Source organism: Oryx dammah, unplaced genomic scaffold (assembly GCF_014754425.2).
Source record: "Oryx dammah isolate SB20612 unplaced genomic scaffold, SCBI_Odam_1.1 HiC_scaffold_28, whole genome shotgun sequence".
NCBI lineage: Eukaryota > Metazoa > Chordata > Mammalia > Artiodactyla > Bovidae > Oryx > Oryx dammah.
The window spans coordinates 38,084,338-38,097,427 of record NW_024070212.1 but is presented as its reverse complement, the minus strand read 5'-3'; positions in this window follow the sequence as shown (position 1 = coordinate 38,097,427).

Sequence of the window (13,090 nt, the reverse complement as noted above, 5' to 3'; positions counted from 1 at the left end):
AAATAGTGTCCTTGCCTCAGGTGGGAAAATACCATTGTGAATGAATAAATGATGGTAGTCATAGATTTTCTGTTTGAGTAAATGATGGATGAATTACTCAATAAGCAGCCTGTCTATAGAAAAAGTCTGGTTTCTTATCACATAGCCTCCATACAGAGAGGCAAGCATTTGCATAGAAATGAATTGATTTGGGAAAGGGCAGAAGAGAAGCAGTAGAGAAAAATTGGAGCAGGTAAGAGTGCAGAGCAAAATATCCTTATGGGTTTGTTTAATAACAGTCGATTCCACTTATGGTATGTAATGCCTTTGGTAATTTAACTCACGTGGTCACCTCACATCCATGTCATTTTAGATAAGGAGGAGAAAATATGATTTTAAAAGAGGAGTAATAACTATTTTATATCCATACATCACTCATCACATGAAGTCTTAATAGAAAAGTTACATATATCGCCATTTGAAAATAAGTAGCTATGCATTTTTAGAAAGTAACATTTTACATGGGTAACTACCCCAAGGCTTTCTTCCCCTTCCTTTTCACCCTTAAATAAACAAATTTAGCACACATTTGTTATTACATCTAAGAAAATATTACCTAACAATTTCAAGAAATTCAATAAATTTCAACAAAAACAAAGTTGGAAGGCTGAGATAAACATAATTAAATATTTTCTTATTATAAGATCCTTTGATTTTTAAAACCATGTACATTGTGAATATTTAGGAAGTGGTATATTACCAAAATTTTTTCAAACTTCTAGATTTCAGGACATTCTGAGAAAATTCTTAAAGAGCTAGTGCTCTCAAGAATATAAAATTGAATCTATTACATTAGGGAAAAGTTAGTTAGAAGCTAAAAATTCTAAACAGTTTCAATCATGCAGGTAATCACTGCTTGAATAAATATTAACATAGAATAATCCCAAATGTAAATATTTTTTAAAGGGATTTAATACAGAAATGTTCTTTTTATGAACCCTGAAGTATTTTAAAACCTTTAAGGTGGGTAGTATATAATAGTGATTAAGAACAAGGCTTTAGAATCAGATGCATTTGAATTCCAAGTTTACCAATAGCTGACGGTATGACATTTTTCTCAAAGTATTTATTAAAATGACTGTAAAATCAAGCCAATAATAACTCCTTCTAGAACATGTGAAGATTAAATAAGTATGTATCAATACTATACATACTAACTAACTAGTAAAAAAAAAACTATATCCTGTTTTTCTTATATTGAAACATGGTATTATATATTAAGGATATATGGCTTCATACCTATAAATTTAATCAATAAATGTTAGCCACTAACAATTAAAAGTCAGTCTGAAAAAAAAACAGCATAAACTGAAATTACTCAAGACCTTCTCTGTTGCATTGTTTACTGTATTGTGAATTAAGGAAGCATCTGCTCCAAGGAGTGGGTGAAGAGTGAATTACTGGAGTATCAAAATCATTTTGTAGTAAAATAGCTCATCCATTGGGCAATCCCAAAGCATAAATATAATGTTTAATGGCATTTTAAAAACTTTTTTTAATATCTGAAATCCACCTTTAGAAATCTATCATGTTATTTATTTTTTTTCTTTTTTAAACTTTTTTATTTAAATAAGGAGAATTCTTTCATATGAAAAGAGCTAGTACAATCACATATTTGAAAGGAGAAACAACAGGTACTGAACCGGAGGGAAGGGTGAAGGAGGAGGGTGCCACCATGGCCTGGTGAATCTAGGGTTCCATTTCCCCATCTAAGGTAAAAGCTCCCCCAAACCACGTAGAAACAAGCTGCACATTATAAAAGAATTTCTAATGTCTTTCTCATGTCTTACTGGGAGCACTGTTCTATAATTAGTTACAAGTGTATCAAACACTTAGCTTGCCAGTAAGACTACAAGAACTGTTTTATTACAGTGAAGAAATTTCAAGTTAAATATTATATTTATATGACAAAACTATCTAAGTCTTGAGCAGACACACACAGCTTAAAATGGCATCAAATAAAATATATAACAATAAAAGAAACTAGAGCTTCCCTGATGGCTCAGCTGGTAAATATCTGCCTGCAATGAGGGAGACCTGGGTTTGATATCTGAATCGGGAAGATGCCCTGGAGTAGGGGACTGCTTCCCACTCCAGTATTCTGGCCTGGAGAATTCCATGGACTCTATAGTCCATGGGGTCAAAAACAGTTGGACATGACTGAGCAACTTTCATTTTCACACTAAACTAAATAAAACACTTGATATTTGTTAATCTTAATTCTTAATCTTTCAAGTCATTGGGACCACAGGCACACTCATATGATCTCAGTAAATCGTGAATTCTTTTTTTTTTTTAACTTATTTTTTATTTTACTTTACAATTCTCTTTAAAGATACAAAAGAGTAAAACTTTCATCTTAGCTGCATAAGAGCAGAATGCTACTCATGAATGCAACGGCAGTCCTAAAACCTGACAGCAACTCTGTGTTTGTTGTCTGTAGAGATAATATAATCTATGTTCATATTCTAATATTCTTACATTTTCTTTTGATTCTTTAAGCCATGCAATTGATTCTTTATGACTCACTAATACCCCAGTAAAAGTATGATTGTTTTGACCATTCATAGTCTTACTACAGCATTAGCATTAAGCAGAACTCTCAAAATGGTCAGTCAATTCCTTGATCACATAGCTATTATATTTGTGAGTACTAAGTCACTTCAGTCATGTCTGAATCTTTGCAACCCTATGAACTGTAGCCTACCAGGCTCTTCTGTCCATGGAACTCTCCAGGCAAGAATACTAGAATGGATTTTCATGCTCTCCTCCAGGTATTTTCCCAACTCCAGGATGGAACTGGCATCTCTTAATTCTCCCACATTGGCAAATGGGTTCTTTACCACTAGCCCACATGGGAAACCCAAAATAGTTATTAAGAATGCAATTTGTGACAATCACTTTTCCATGACAGTTTTGCAGTGGGGACAAAATAGACATGACTACTGCATAATGGAATTGTCTGGTAGTTCAAGCAGGCAGCTGAGAAGGGTGATAGCATTATGAGACATAGTGCAGGGTGCAAGATAAACCATGGAGAAAACTGGCTTGCTAGATACTCAGAGAGTCTGCAGTTTATCTTCAGCGTGCATAATTTCATTATTAATAGTAATTATGATATTAATATAGGATAAATGTCTATTGCCTTGGGTAATAAAATATAAAATAGCAGCATCTATCTGTAATGTAAAATTTAAAATTATTAATGTGCACACGCTAGTAAAGTAATGCTCAAAATTCTCCAAGCCAGGCTTCAGCAATATGTGAACTGTGAACTTCCAGATGTTCAAGATGCTTTTAGAAAAGGCAGAGGAAACAGATCAAATTGCCAACAGCTGTTGGGTCATTGAAAAAGCAAGAGAATTCCAGAAAAACATTTATTTCTGCTTTATTGACTATGCCAAAACCTTTGATTGTGTGGATCACAATAAACTATGGAAAATCCTGAAAGAGTAGACCACCTGACGTGCCTCTTGAGTAAACTGTATGCAGGTCAGGAAGCAACAGTTAAAACTGGACATGGAACAACAGACTGGTTCCAAATAGGAAAAGGAGTACGTCAAGGCTGTATATTGTCACCCTGCTTATTTAACTTATATGCAGAGTACATCATGAGAAACGCTGGACTGGAAGAAGCACAAGCTGGAATCAAGATTGCCGGGAGAAATATCAATAACCTCAGATATGCAGATGACACCACCCTTATGGCAGAAAGTGAGGAAGAACTAAAGAACCTCTTGATGAAAGTGAGAGTGAAATAGTTGGCTTAAAGCTCAACATTCAGAATAAGATCATGGCATCCAGTCCCATCACTTCATGGCAAATAGATGGGGAAACAGTGGAAACAGTGGCTAACTTTATTTTGGGGGGCTCCAAAATCACTGCAGATGGTGACTTCAGCCATGAAATTAAAAGACACTTATTCCTTGGAAGGAGAGTTATGACCAATCTACTGCTGCTGCTACTGCTGCTGCTAGGTTACTTCAGTCGTGTCTGACTCTGTGCGACCCCATAGACGGCAGCCCACCAGGCTCCCCCGTCCCTGGGATTCTCTAGGCAAGAACACTGGAGTAGGTTGCCATTTCCTTCTCCAATGCGTGAAAGTGAAAAGTGAAAGTGAAGTCGCTCAGTCGTGTCCGACCCTTAGCTACCCCATGGACTGCAGCCTACCAAGCTCCTCCATCCATGGGATTTTCCAGGTAATCTAGACAGCATATTGAAAAGCTGAGACATTACTTTGTCAACAAAGGTCCGTCTAGTCAAGGCTATGGTTTTTCCAGTAATCATGTAAGGATATAAGAGTTGGACTATAAAGAGGGCTGAGCACCGAAGAATTGATACTTTTGAACTGTGGTGTTGGAGAAGACTCTTGAGAGTTCCTTGGACTGCAAGGAGATCTAACCAGTCCATCCTAGTGGAAATCGGTCCTGGGTGTTCATTGGAAGGACTGATGGTAAAGCTGAAACTCCAGTATTTTGGCCACCTGACTCCTTTGAAAAGGAGCTGATGTTGGGAAAGATTGAAGGCAGGAGGACGAGGGGACGACAGAGGATGAGATGGTTAGATGGCATCACTGACTCAATGGACTATTGTTTGGGTAATCTCCAGGAGGTGGTGATGGACCGGCAGGCCTGGTGTGTTGCGGTTCATGGGGTCGCAAAGGGTCGACTGAAGTGAATGAACGAATAGATGAGTGAACGTCGGTTTGCGTTAACTGGATTGTTTGGTTAAATCCTATAAATAAAAAAAAAATTGGCTTTCCCCTCACTTCTTCATTGACACTTCTCTCACTATTTTCCTTCTAGGTATTAAGCTCCAGGAACATGGCTATATATGAATCATGTCATTTTTCTACTTGTTTCAAGGCAGAGAAAAGTCTTACAAAATTTTCCAAGATAGGAACTAATAACTAAAACAAGACACAAGAGCTATCTTGGGGAGATATCTGTTGCAACATCAGGCTGCTTTCCTAACACCTTACCTTATCTCCCACAATATACTGCTTTTTACAAAGAAATCTCCATCTCGTTATTTGATGCTACTATTTTTTTCCCATTTTTTTTTCTTAGTTTTATCTTTGGTCTTTTCCTTCTCTCCTGATATTTCTTTTTCTTTCATTGACACATGCCATGTCACTGTTAGATCATTGCTTGATGTTCTACCAATTTCTTTGGGGATGATATTTACAACATAATAAAATTATTACCAATAGTACTTATCTATAAATTAAATAAATATTCCACTCAACAAATATGCACTAAGCACCTTAAATGTGTTAGATGCTGATTTAAGTGCTTGGATACAGCAACTACAATAAAATTAAAACAGACAAATATTCTTGTTCTCTTGGCTTTTACATTCTAATGGGCAAAATTCAGTCTGCAGACATTAACATGAAATTTATGTAATCAATATATCTTGTGTCAATAGTATTATATGAGTCTGTTGATTAACACAAATCAACATAATTTAGTTCTAATTTAGTAAACAGTGATACATAAAATTTTTTCAGTGCCATTACTCATAGGATTATCGCTTATGATTTTTGTAGATGGGGACACAATAATTTATGATTCTTCATAAGGCTTTCTTGATTGTCACCCACTATGACATATGTATAAATAAGAATTTATCATAATGTCTCAATTGATGTTAAAAGAAAATAACCAATTCAGCAAAGTTGTCCTTGTCTGTTCATCAGAAAAAGGTATTAAACTTGCCTTTTCCTAAACTTCAAAATCTTCTCTTTTCTTTCAGGCATTTTCACACATAATGGTCCTAGTCTCTGCTTTACATTTGCTAATTCATATCACCTGCACCTGCCTGTGCAACATTTCAGTTTTTTAAAATCTTCTTCATAAATTTAGTTTTCTAAATTTGTTTCCAAGATTTAACCAAAAGTGGCTAGCACATTGCTTCACTCATAACAGCCCAAAATTAGTGAACAAGAAAATATTTGGCATTTAAAGACATCTGTTAAATATCAATCTAAAGCTGACATTTAGGGGTTTTTTTTTTTTAGCTTCATATTAAAGGTAGTTTTTAAGCTTTCAACTTAAAAAACTTTCAACTAAATTTTTTAACTTATGTTTTAATTGAGCTTATTATAGAGTGAATTATTCTTCCCTAAATTCATATTTGAAGTCCTAATCCCAAATACAACTATATTTTGAAATAGAACCTTTAAAGACACATTCAGAATTAAACCAGGTCATAAGGATGGGGTTCTAATTCAATAGAACTCATGTCCTTGTAAGAAGAGTAAAAGGCACCAAGAGTGTGAATGCACAGTGGAAAGGTCATGTGAAGACACAGTAAAAAGGAAGCTTGCAACAAGTTAAGTAAGTAAAATATTACTGGAAACCAACACTGATATCACCTTGATATTATACTTCCAGCCTCCAGAACAGTGAGAAATGAATTTCTGTTGTTTGAATCACCCAGTGTATGATATTTTGTTATGGCATCCCATGCATACTAATTCAAAGTTTTTATTTTAAATTTACTTAAAAGCAGCATTACATAAGCATTACAGAAGTCCTTTTTGTTTTTTTTTTTCCTCCAGCAAAATCTTATAGACTTTAGGGTAAAGATGTAAACCAATGTCCCTGGGTGTTAATTCACTTTCTTTTCTTAACTTAGAATTTATCTATAAATATTCTTTGTGGATAGAATGGAGACAATTGTAAAACCTAATTGAAATGAGGGTCTCTCTAGCTGCTCCCTGACAAGTAGTTTAGGTACACATCATCCCTTGATATCCAGTCAGTTATATCAGGATACTCCCTGAAGCCCTCCATTCTAGTGATAGTGGTACTACTGATACTCACTTTACAAGGAGTAGAGGGCTTCTCTTTCTATCATTGCTGCTCCTTCTCCAGGGGATCTTCCTGACCCAGGGATTGAACCCATGTCTCCTGCACTGGCAGGCAGTTTCTTTTCCACTGAGCCACCTGTGAAGCCCTCTATCTCTGCTGAGTTTTTAAATAGTGTATTTACTTCTTTATTTAATAGCAGACATGTATTTTTCATGGTTCTGGAAGCTGAAAATCCAAGATTAATGTGCCAATTGATTCAGTTCCCTGGTAAAGGCTGTCTTTTTGGCTTGGAGATGGTTGCATCCACATGATGGAGAGAAGGAGAGCTCTAGTCTCTCTTCCAATTCTTTCTCACTTTTGTTTCAGTTTTATTAAGGCATAATCAACAATAAAAAACAAAATCAGTGGCACTAGTGGTAAAGAACTGGCCTGCCATTTACAATGTAAGAAGTGCAGGTTTGACCCCTGGGTCAGGAAGATCTAGAGAAGGCAGTTATGGCAACCCGTACTCCAGTATTCTCACCTGGAGAATCCCATTGACAGAATCCCTGGTGGGCTATGGTCCATAGATTTGCAAAGAGTTGGACAGGACTGAAGTGACTTAGCATGCACTGCACTCACGCAAACAAAGAATACAACTTGATGATTTGATTCATGTATACACTGTTAGATAATCATCACAATCAAGGTAATTAATACATCCATTCAGTTCAGTTCAGTTCAATCACTCAGTTGCGTCTGACTCTTTGCAACCCCATGAACTGCAGCAAGCCAGGCCTCTCTATCCATCACCAACTGCCAGAGTCTACCCAAACCCATGTCCGTTGAGTCGGTGATGCCATCCAACCAACTCATCCTCTGTTGTCCCCTTCTCCTCCTGCCCTTAATCTTTCCCAGCATCAGGGTCTTCTCAAATGAGTCAGCTCTTTGCATCAGGTGGCCAAAGTATTGGAGTTTCAGCTTCAATATCAGTCCTTCCAATAAACACCCAGGACTGATCTCCTTTAGGATGGACTAGTCGGATTTCCTTGCAGTCCAAGGGACTCTCAAGAGTCTTCTCCAACACCACAGTTCAAAAGCATCAATTCTTTGGTGCTCAGCTTTCTTTATAGTCCAACTCTCACATCCATACATGACTTCTGGAAAAACCATAGCCTTGACTAGACAGACCTTTGTTGACAAAGTAGTGTCTCTGCTTTTTAATTACCTCAGGCAATTACCCGTTTCATTCTTTGTGTGCATGTGAGGGGAAGACTTAAGATTCACCCTCTTAGCAAATTTCAGTTATATAATACAGTATCATTAATTACAGTCACACTTTTGCAGATTAGATTTCCAGAACTTAATCAATTTGTGTAACTAAAACTTTGTACTTCCTGACCAGCATTCCCCACAACTCTCACCCCTCTTCTGCCTCAGCAACCACCATTCTACTCTTTGCTTCTCTAAGTTTGACTATTTTTGGAATCCTTGTTTAAGTGAGATCATGTATTTTTAAGTATGAGATATCTAAAATAGTCAAACTTATTGAAACATAAAGTAGAATGTTGTTTGTAAGGGACTGAGGGAGGAGGAAATGAGAATCATTTAGTGGGTATAAAGTTTCCGTTTTGTAAGATGAAAAGTTCTGGAGATCTGTTGCATAATCACATGAATATTCCTCACAATATTGATTTACCATTGTTTTTAAACTCATTTTTTAAAATTTAATATGCTCCTGATAGTTCTGAAGATTTGTTATATATTAAAGAAATTTGGAATTTGGAGGATTGAGATGTTATATCCCTGATAGCTTCCTACTTTATCAAAATGCAAAAGTTATAAATGTGTAGCTAGTGTAGGCCTCATGACAATAGAGGGTCTGTTATGAACCTTCCCTATTCTATCACTACCCTCCTACCACTATTTCTTTTTAACACTTTCTCCTCTCTTATATACTGAAAACTTGTAAAAAAATACTTTAATGTATTTTCATATTTTCCCAATGAAGAAAGAAGGATTATTTCAGTCCACTGGGTTATCCAGGAAGATGTTTGTGTGGGTGCATGGATATGCATGTGAGTGCACAAGTTATAAGCTATGATGTCATGGATGAAGAGATTTATGGAGATACAAGAAATACAAGTTATTTGATTTACTATCAAAGCTACTTTTATTCTGGTCCATCAAAAGTCAAAAATATCTAATCAAGCATAGATGTAATTCCTTCCCAAGTATATAATTTTGTTTCCCTGAAAAATCATATTCTTATGATTAAAGTAACATTTGCTTTATTTCTTATGATTCTGGCCTTATACCAGGAAAGCAGCACTTATCTCTCTTTTATCTGAGTTATATTAGAAAAGATTCTTGTGATTAAGAATCATTTTCTCATATAAGTACTACATCTTCTTTGTCCACTCTTCTGTTGATGGACATTTAGGTTTCTTTGTAAATAGTGCTGCAATGAATATTCAGTTCAGTCACTCAGTCATGTTTGACTCTTTGCAACACATGGACTGCAGCATGCCAGGCCTCCCTCTCTATCACCAGCTCCTAGAACTTGCTACCTTAATTCCCCTCTGTCACATAACATAACATATTCCCTATTTCCAGAATTAGGAAATGGGAATTTTTAGAAAATCGTTACACTGAATACCACACATAGCCATTTCTTATGGAAAGGAGAATGATATATCATGGTTGGCCCAGCCTCAGACTGGTGCTTTTAGCTGTTATAGGAATGCTAGTGGCAGGATTACAGAAATTGAGAAGAGATGAAAGGGAACTTAATATTCAATCTTCATTAAAGGGAAAGAGAATGTATAAAATATACAGAAGGCTAAGAAAAAATAAATAAAACAGGAAATTGATTTAAAGAATATTGAGGTTGGAGTTGGGATAGGACAGTTGCCCCTCTGCCCATATGTGGACATCATGTTGTTTAGAGTCCAGAGAATACAGACTGAATTAAGTGTTCTAGATGTCTGTCTTGTGATGCCTGTCTTAAAACAGATAAACTACAAAATGAAATGATGCTTTCAAAAATGGTGAAGGTAAGTTTGTGAGAACTGGTTGAAAAGGAATGAGTCTTGCAAAGATCATAAAGCTCTATGGTCTGTTGTTCACTCTTGCCAAAAAGCATGTGGAATTTGAAGAAGGAAAGATTCTATTTAGAGGACATGGAGCTCTTGCATCCCTTAAATTTTTCCTATGGATTTGTGGAAGCTAGCAGAGAGGTGGTCTTGTTTAAAGCACCTCAACATTGGAGGTATTCTGAGACTCAGTATATGCACTTAACATAGTAATTTTCTCTTAAAGATCCCATGTGACTCAGTGGTAAAGAACCTGCCTGCCAATGCAGGAGACCCAGGTTTGATCCCTGGGCCAGGAAGATCCCCTGGAGAAAGAAATGGCAACCCACTCAGTATTCTTGCCTGGGAAATCCCATGGACAGAGGAGCCTAGTGAGCTACAGTGCAGGAGGTCATAAAGAGTCAGACATGATTGAGCAACTGAGTGTGCACACACACACAAAGATCACTCTGGTGACAGTGTGAAAACTGAAACAACAGATTATACTAAGGAGCAAGAAATCCTGTTAGTAGTATATTTTGAGAACCCATTCAAGTGCCTAAAATAAGACAGATGCTATGAAAATGTGAAGATATTATAACAAAAGTTAAGAAAATAGAATCATTAATATCTAGATTTTTGTTATTTTCATAATCTGGAAATATAACGTATGTATTAGGTTCTTTCAGTTTCTATTGACAGGAACTCAAACTAGCTTCCCAGGTGGCTCAGAGGTTAAAGCGTTTGCCTCCAATGCGGGAGACCCGGGTTCGAGCCCTGGGTCAGGAAGATCCCCTGGAGAAGGAAATGGTAACCCACTCCAGTATTCTTGCCTGGAGAATCCCATGGATGGAGAAGCCTCGTAGGCTACAGTCCACGGGGTCGCAAAGAGTCGGACACGACTCAGCGACTTCACCTTCACCTTCAAACTAGCTTACTTCATTTGAAAGTGAAGTCGCTGAGTCGTGCCCGACTCTTTGAGACCCTATAGACAGTGGCCGGCACCAAGCTCTTCCTTCCATGGGATTCTCCAGGCAAGAGTACTGGCGTGGGTTGCCATTTTCTTCCCCAGGGGATCTTCCCGACCCAGGGATCGAACCCAGGTCTCCAGCGTTGTAGACAGATGCTTTAACATCTGAGCCACCAGGGAAGTCCTATTCATGTATTCAACAAACATTTATTAAAAACTAGGCATGGTGTTAGGCTCTAGAATTATTACAGTGAACAAGACAATGATTCTGCCCTTGTTGTAGTTCAGTCTCTACGGTGTGCCAGACACTTTGCGACCCTATAGACTGCAGCACATCAGGCTTCCCGGTCCTTCACTATCTCCCAGCATTTGCTCAAATTCCCATCCATTGACTCAGTAATACCATCAAACCATGTCCTTCTCTGTTGCCCCTTTCTCCTCCCACCCTCAGTCTTTCCCAGCACCAAGGTTTTTTCTAGTGAGTTGGCTCTTCACACAAGGTGGCAGAAGTATTGGAGCTTCAGCTTCAGCATCAACCCTTCCAATGAATATTCAGAGTTGGTTTTCCTTAGGATTGACTGGTTTGATCTCCTTACTGTCCAAGGGACTCTCCAGAGTCTTCTCCAGCACCACCATCCAAAAGCATTAATTCTTCAGCACTCAGCCTTCTTTATGGTCCAGCTCTCACATCCATACATGACTACTGGATAAAACATAGCTTTGAATATATGGATCTTTATTGGCAAAGAGATGTCTCTGCTTTTTAATATGATGTCTAGTTTTGTCATAACTTTGCTTCCAAAGAGCAAATGTCTTAATTTCATGGCTGCAGTCACTGTCCACAGCGATTTTGGAGTCCAAGAAAACAAAATCTGTCATGGTTTCCACTTTTTCCCCATCTATTTGCCATGAAGTTATGGGACTGGGTGCCATGATCTTAAGTTTTTTGAATGTTGAGATTTAAGCAAGATTTTCCGCTCTCCTCTTTCACCTTCATCAAGACTCTCTTTAGTTCTTTGCTTTCTGCTATTAGAAAGCATTTGCTATTTGCTCATCTGCATATCTGAGTCTGTTGATATTTCTTCCTGTAACCTTGATTCCAGTTTGTGATTCATTCAGCTTAGCATTTCATTTGATATACTCTACATATAAGTTAAACAAGCAGAGTGTCAGTATACAACCTTGATATACTCCTTTTCCAATTTTGAACAAGTTTATTCCTCCATGTCTCATTCTAACTGTACCTTCTTGACCTGCATACAGGTTTCTTATGAGGCAAGTAAGGTAGTCCAGTATTGCCATCTCTTTAAGAATTTTCCAAATTTTGTTGTGATCCACACAGTCAAAGGCTTTAGCATAGTCAATGAAGCAGAAATAGATGTTTTTCTGAAATTCCCTTGCTTTTTCTATGATCCAACAGATGTTGGCAGTTTGATCTCTGGTTCCTCTGCCTTTTCTAAATCTCAGCTCCTTTTAAGGCCTCCTCAGACAATAATTTCGACTTCTTGCATTTCCTCTGCTTTGGAATGGCTTTAGTCACCATCTACTATACAATATTATTAATCTTTATCATCCATAGTTCTCCAAGCACTTTGTCTACCAAGTCGAATCCTTTGAATCTTTCCATCACCTCCACTGTATAATCATATGAGATTTGACTTAGGTCATGCCTGAATGGTCTAGTGGTTTTCTCTACTTTAGTCAATCTAAGCCTGAATTTTGCAATAAGGCATTCATTATTGGAGCCACAGTCAGCTCCAGGTCTTTGTTGTGCCATAGTGGAGCTTATATTCTTTTGGGAAAAAGAGACTATAAATTGTGAAGTAAATAAGATAATTCAGTTTGTTATGCTTATTATGAAAGTATGAATTGAAGGAGTAACTGATAGGTTCTTAAAGATGATATTTTAGTTACTGTAGGCAGATAAGGGCTCTGCAGAAGTGATGTTTGAGCCAAACTTAGAATAATGGCTTATATTAGGACATATAAATGAAATATTTATGTATGAAGCTAGTTTCAGATATGCATAAAGTTGTCTTCATATCTTTCTCTTTTGGCTCAACTTATCTCTATTTAGCTTTATTCCATAGAGAAGCATGTCATGTTATGAGCAAGACAGCTGCTAACTACTTCATATCTACATTCCCATGCAGGAAGAAATCTTTTCTTTAAGAATTTCCTAGCTCTGAAGTGATAATATGCTCATCCAT